Source organism: Montipora foliosa, chromosome 8, assembly GCF_036669935.1.
Source record: "Montipora foliosa isolate CH-2021 chromosome 8, ASM3666993v2, whole genome shotgun sequence".
In the NCBI taxonomy this organism is placed as follows: domain Eukaryota; kingdom Metazoa; phylum Cnidaria; class Anthozoa; order Scleractinia; family Acroporidae; genus Montipora; species Montipora foliosa.
The window spans coordinates 32,802,023-32,809,681 of NC_090876.1; positions in this window are offsets into that span (position 1 = coordinate 32,802,023).

The following is a 7,659-nucleotide window of genomic DNA, read 5'->3' on the forward strand; positions in this document are numbered from 1 at the left end:
TGACTGACTGACTGACTGCCTTACTGACTTACTGACTTACTTACTTACTTACTTACTGACTGACTGACTGACTGACTGACTGACTGACTGACTGACTGACTGACTGACTGACTTACTTACTTACTTGCTTGCCTGCCTGCCTCATTGCCTACCTGCCTGCCTGCCTACTTGCCTACTTGCCTGCTTGCCTGCTTGCTTGCTTGCTTGCTTGCTTGCTTGCTAAACTGAAAAGCCCTTTCCTTGAATAATGAAGCAAAAAATGAACAGAAAGCTTTCTTCCAAATAATTCTTGACTAACGACAATTAGTCAAATTTCCAATTGTTTTTTTTTCACCTGAACAGGGCTCGAAATAACGGCCGGTCAACGGAAAATGTCCGATCTGATTTTGAAGTTGACCGGTCAACCTTTCGTCTTGCCGGTCATGTTGACCAGTCACATTTGATCATTTTGAAAATGAAATAAATTAAAATTTCCATGCTGCATGTTCAGTTGTTTCAGTTGTAGCAAATCGCTGTCAAGAGAAAATGAGGGGACAGAGAGGGAGGCTCAAGGCGTTGGCCGGGATATGTTATGTCCACGAAAGTTATTTTTAGACGAGTGGAAGTCTTTGTTCTAGCGGAAGTCTGTCTTCTGAGACGTCCGTATGCAGTCTTGCCTCCCTCTCAGGTTCTTAGTGAAAAGAGAAAATGATGGCGCACGTGGAAGGCTGATAAATATATATTTTCTTTCAAACATCGGACCGAGGTTGGCCTGCATGCGGACGTCTCGGAAGACTTCCGCTCGTCTAAAAATAACTTTCGTGGACATGACATATCCCAAGGGCTGGACTGGGAGCCTCCTTCTCTGTCCCCTCATTTTCTCTTGTCGCTGTGTATTGTCATTTGCGGAACTTTGATCTGAAATCCTGGGTGAAATGCAACAGGAACCGTTGTTGACAATGAGTGCTTTAAAGTGCTATAAGCTCTAAGCAACAACTTTTTTGGAAATATATAACGCCAGTTTTGGTTCATGGGCCCCTGTTTTAAGAGTTATTTGTTTTATATAATTTGACAGGCCAGAAACGGTACGTGACCGAGCTAAAATGAATTTGGCCGGTCATCGTGTCCGGAGACTCTCCGGAAATTATTTCGAGCCCTGCCTAAAGACTGCGCAGAGTTGAATAAAAATAAACAATAGATCACAGATCCACTCAAGGTGTTCGATTCCTTAATCAAGGCTCTGCGTTTGTTAAACCCATGATATCCATTCAGAAAAAGTTACCAGTGAATTTTCCATTTGGTTTCAGTGATGCACATAACATCAAATTTAGTAAAATATTAGAAATACAGCTCACTTCATCCGATAGCAAAAGATGCAATTGTTGTCGAAGACCATTACTCTTTCGCTTTCAAGATTCCAGATATTTATTTTTCACCACCTATCTTGTTTATCCCATTGACGTTCCATTTTTGAGCTCCATAAGGGTATCTTTTGTCCAAAGATCCACCAAAACGCCATTCGCGTTACAATGATTTCGACGCCATTGCAGGTAAATCAATATTCTACTGTGTCCACCAGATAAATCTGCGCATTTCTACTACCCTCTGAAACCTACGCACAAAGACTGGAATACAATATGGCAAACCAGTAATGATCTCGCTTTCGCGATCTTTGGTTTTGTGCCGTGGAAAATGGACTTCCCCGCGTTATAATCTAGTTGTACATTTAAATCCTTGTAACCTGTTGTCCGTGCGCTGTTCGTGGTGTCCCATCGCGCAGAATGCTATTGTTTTCTGCGACATGTACTTAACTTGCGATGCGAAATTTTGTGAAAGGCGGCACATTAATTTGCATTTCCAGAAGAGGTCACCTGGGAAAGGCCAAAAGATTTAGCTGTGGCAATACCTTGGTCCCGTTGCAGAATTTACCTTCTGTCAATCAAACGATTTCTGGGGTGATCTGAAATGTAGGGTGCGTTAAAGTAAGCAATAGTGGCTCATTAGGCCGCTCGACCAATAGACCTCATTCACGATAGCCCGCAAATTAGCTACACATTTCTGAGGGGGCAAACAACACAAGTTCGAGAGATTATCACGAACATCTTAGCCACACAGACGATTTGTTTCACGTTAATTAAATGTTTATCACCTAAGTAGTAAAATAGAATGCTTACACAAGTTACTTCGATGTTTTTTTAGTGAAAAATGAGCAGATAACAAAGTAGAAAGTCAAAATGTCGGAGGCAATCAAAAAAAATAAAATTATTATAAAAGGTACTTAATCCTAAATTCTAAAATGTACTTTTAGCAATGTTAATTCAATATTTCGACGAGCCGATTTCCGCAATTTGCCTTTATTCCAATGTTTGCCCCCCAGCATAACGCATGGCCAATTTCCATAACAATTTGAAAACCAACATGGCGGCTATCGTGAATAAGGGCTATTCAAAGCGGTTTATCAAGTGTGAACAGAGACGCGCGCCAAAGAGAGTGAAAAGTTTAGCCAAGATGAAAGCTCTCTAAAACCAAGTCGAATTCATTCTGAAGGAAAACCGCTAAATATTATCTCGTTGACAGCGAGAGTTTTACATCCACGCAAATCGGCCGTACAGATTTTTCTCATTTGAGTTCTCTGCGATTATTTTATGTAATGTCGTAAATTCACTTTTTCTTGTTCTAGCAATGCATATGAACACATTTCTAAATCTACACCTGTGTTAAGTCACTGAACTCACTGTTTGCAAAGGTTGTCAGACCATTAAACTAGAGCTCAGAATATAACCAAGCGGTGACAAGTTCTCTTGTAGAGCGTTAAAGAGCAGTAGACAAGTAGCTCCCGTTGATTTGCAAATAAAAGTATTGATTGCAACTATTAAGTGACGGGATAAGCATATGAAAAAATGCAGGGTTGACCGGGGATTCTTCGAGCTCTAAAGAGAGCTCCCGATCAACGCGCTGCATTTCGTGAGCTGGAGATACTGCGCTTCTGTTAGAGCGATTCTAGAATATTCGGCAATGGCGGCTAATTACGCCCCGCAACCTATTCGAGACGGCATTTATACGTTAAGCGAGAACCAGCCGAACATTTGAATGAAGATCTTATCGTCTTCTTCGAAAAACTAATTTGAGTTACCTTCAATCTTCGCAACATGTTGTAAATGTTACAGATTTTGGTTTTCTGTTATATGTGATTGCGCTTCTAACAAAGAAAATTGACATGGCGGAAGTGCTATTGTTTTTATCAGAGGAGTTTGAATATATTATCGTCCTCGCGGGAAATTCAAAGACCGCTGATTCTTTTGTTATACAAGTGACCAAGCAGTCAGAAGGCCAGGCCGAAGAGTAAGGAGGATAGATATAAAGTTTAATTTTTCAAGTACTTCGGATCACTCTTTTCCTCTGAAAATTGCAGGGGAACTTCTTTAAACGACAAGGAAAGAAAGCCATATGCTAACTTTTTTGTAAGAGCGGCATTTCACGGAAAAATATAGCTATGAATATTCCCTCGAAAATAGACCATTTCAAAATAAAATTTCCAAGTGGTTCCACAACAAGTGAGAAGACGGAAAATGGTCTCATCTACAAAAGCTCATGCTAACTTTTGTTAAGTGCCAAAAGACAGCCGAAAAAAAACGCCGAACGTGAGCGGTAGTAGCTGCATTTTGGCAATTTCTCTTTTGTTTGCTGGTCTGATCTCATTAGTTGATTTCAGTTTTCGCGCGGGCGCTTCTTAAAGTCCCGGATATGTCATAGCATTCTGAGCGATGCGCTATCAGGGGCTCTCCTTAGGGAATTTGCGCTGTTCAGACTCTACCGTGAGGGCCCCGCGCTTTGGCGGCTAGCTGCTTACTCCAGCTTTTGGTTTCAATCGGTCTTTCTGTGCTTCCGGTTCTTTTGATTATGTTTTTATTGAAAATAAAGGTTATCTTTCAAAAAAAAATTAAAATAGGCCGAAACAGCTGTCCATGGCTGCTAATTGACTAGGTGAAATGGTTGTGCGCATGTGTGATGTGTTGGCCACACCAAGGTTGGTGTCATTCACTTTTTTTGTTTTTTTCATTTTATAAAACTATGTGGGGCATGGGAATCCGGTCTCTTAGCTCGTCCTCTTTTGTCAACTGCTAATCTTTAACAGAAATGGAAAATAAAAACTGCCTTTTTTTGACTTGCAGATTTAAAAAAATAACAATAACAGTAATTACTTTTTGAATCGTAAAGAAGCTAAGGTCTTACGCTCAGGTGTCTTTTTTATAAAATTCGACAGCAACGGGTTTGAATTCCACATCACTGTAGGGGTCACGAAGAAGTCTAGCCGTCTCTGTCGTCTTAGTATTAAAATGTTCTTATTCTAGCTTCATACAAACCAGACCCCTTTTTATTTTCATTTACTTTCAAGAGTTGTTTTCTTCGGGTTCACCGCGCAGTGAAAATTGTGTAACTTCCTTGTTTCGGTTTTTAGCTTCCAATCAAATAACGCTAAAAATGCCTCAAGCCTGAACGACTGATCTGATGCTCAGTAGAGGAATTTATTACAACCACTGAAAACAAATTGAGTGCCGTCTTTATTTAGATCAGTGCGCGGCACTTAAGTAATAGACATGAGGTAACACTTCACAACTACCGTGGTAGACATAGGTCATTTGCAATGACGGCGCGGATCTGCAAATCTCGACTTCGTCAAGATTCTAAATGAATACGTCCCATGTACCATAAACATGAACATTTGCTAATCGACTTCAAATGAAAGATAGTTGAACGGTCGTCTTCTGAAAGATATCGTTTATCAGGTAATGCAAAATATTCTCTTAGGACAATGGCCCCTGTTAGCATTTAAACGGAATAACCTCTTGCAACGCCGCTTTAAATCCCGTAATTACGCATGCGCAGTAAGCGCATGAGGTATAAAATGCCCTCCGTTTCTTGTTTTCCGTGTGACATTAGTGTATGCAAATTTATGCTTGCATACATTTACAGACTGTAACTTTACGTGGGGCGGGGGGTAGGGGATTATTCAAAACCTCTTCAGCTGACTTGGTTCAAATTATAAACATTGGGAATAATATTTATTCAGCTTTGCCACAATCATGCAAACAGGGACTCCTATTTTTGACAGATTTGCCTGTTATGGTTATAACTTAAGCTACATTAATCATCAGTTGGCATACAGTGGTACGTGGGGCGGGGGGTAGGAGATTATTCAAAACAATTAATAGCTGCTGAAAAATGTATTGTTGAGTCAGAAAAAATTAATAGAAAGACTTGAAAAGAAGTATTAGAGTCTTAAAATGTATGTATGCTTGGAATATCAGTCCATTTTGCATGACAAAATAAACAGTGCGTGTTTGAAGAAATCAACCATCCCTCACATGTTTCAAGCCCTTAAGTAGACTTGCCACAATTCCACCTCACGAGAATCCCTCGAGAAAATGTTTTTGGCGAGCGAAGCGTGATTTTTCGGACGTGAATCTACACTAGACGAAGGACTTTTGAAAGTTTAGCCCTTAAGATGTGTCAATTTGTCTTGGATGTGCATGGTAGCGCCCGAGTCATCGCATCTTGACTGTTCAAACTTCGTGATTGTAGTCGCGGTCCTACGGCCCGGGTCGTACGGATCGGGCTGTTCGAATAAATCTTTTTCGATTGTGGAGCCAAAGGTAAGTTGTTGACATAAAGACAAAATTATATATATTTTTTCTAATTTGTTTTACAAATAAACACTTTGCACGAGAGCGGGGATCGACATAAAGGTCATCCAAACTGATCTCCATCAACGTGCTGGTCATCTCAGCTCCTAGTGATCTTTGAGAACCTTAGAGCAGCTTTGAGCGAAACTGAGAATACCTGAGAAAAACTGATCCGACTTTTAGCAATCTGAACTGTTCTTAGAACTACTGTTATTGTCAGTATGGGCATGCGACGAAGTTAAAATGGGGAATTCTTTCAACAATACAGACTAGTCGTTGACATGCATTCTGTTTATTTGGTGGCAAAGGAATTTAGAGGATGCTTTAAGGGGAATTTCTGGTTTTCTGTCTTACTTTTGTTTTACTTAGAGGCCATTTATTTGCCAGTATTGAAAAGTTTGGTTCACATTTATGAAATGTAACAAATTATCATCTGTGGCTTTACAAAGATCTATTTGTATCGCTTTTACATTCCTGAGTTAATTCGAGTTCGCAAATGACGTACAAACAACCCAGGTCCAGGAATTGTTGATCCAACTAAAACTATTGCCGCACCATACAGTCAAGGTAATGTTGAAGTATTTGGTACGGCAAATGCAGGCACACAACGAGTGGCAATGTCTCTGTCGGCACTTGTTTAAAATTTCAGGAATCCAATAACCTCTTCAGCTGACTTGGTTCAAATTATAAACATTGGGAATAATATTTATTCAGCTTTGTCACAATCATGCAAACAGGGACTCCTATTTTTGACAGATTTGCCTGTTATGGTTATAACTTAAGCTACATTAATCATCAGTTGGCATACAGTGGTAGTTATAGTGGTTTGCTAAATAGTGCACTTTCTATAATTTCAGACTTTCCTTATGTTATATCTAAGTTAGCTGCCTTTGATTCTTTGCTCATGGATAATTATCATGCATATATTTAACACTTGAACTTTACACAGTAGCAATATACTGTCTGCCTAATGGGAGGTGTAAAATTTTTTACTCTCATGGCAGAGATTTATTAGGTATGGAACCCATTTGCAACATGTACTTCAATTGAAATAGATTCATTAATGAATTTGGTACAACATTTTCAGAATAGTGTGCACAAACATCAGTTACTTATGAGATTAAGATGTGTTAACATTATTAAAATGTAAAGCAACAGTGGAAGCAGTGTTCATTCATTATATGTTCAAAACCAAAATTTTAGACCCTAGGAGCACTTAAATGATGTTTATCTTTGTTCATGGAAAGAATGTTCTGCTGTGTCATTTTATTCTATTTGTTTTTCCACCTCAAAAGTCTTGTAACTATTGCACCTCTCAAACAGTTGATAGTATCATTGAGAATGGAAGAGCAATTTATCAGAAATGTTACTCCAGCAAAATATGTTTTTATTTCTGATTTTCTAAAGAAATTAGACGTAGGCCGCTGGCCATGTAAAAGTTATTCATAGAGCAAGATGTCAGGGAAATTTATCTTGTAATGTGGTTCCCAGTAAACAACAGCTTAAAACTGTCATTTTGGATGATAAGGAAAGCAGCACAGGCTTTTTGATATGAATTTCTAGCTACTGCATTAGTTGTGTTTTCCAGTGGTATACAAAGCAAAAGATGAGTTACCACGTTTTTGTATACAATGATTCTGAACCAAAAAATGTAACAAAAGTATTTTCAAATGTAAATTCTGTTATTGATCTCTTTTGTTCTATTATACAAAGTAAATTTAATTGTTTTGAAACAAACTATGAGGTTGCATTTCTTAGATGTTTATGTGAATTATCAAATATAGAAAGGAAACAAATAATAAGGAAGCATAAATCTACTTCAGAAATTGCAGCAAACTGGAAGAAAGAAGAGAGAAATTTACAGCCCAATGGACCCAGAGAAAAAAAAAGAACTAATTCCTTCAAATTGTTTTGAAAAGTACAGGTCTATGGACCCATAAAAAAAACAGACTTTCAAATAAAGATGAAAAGTATAGGTCAATGAACTCACACGATA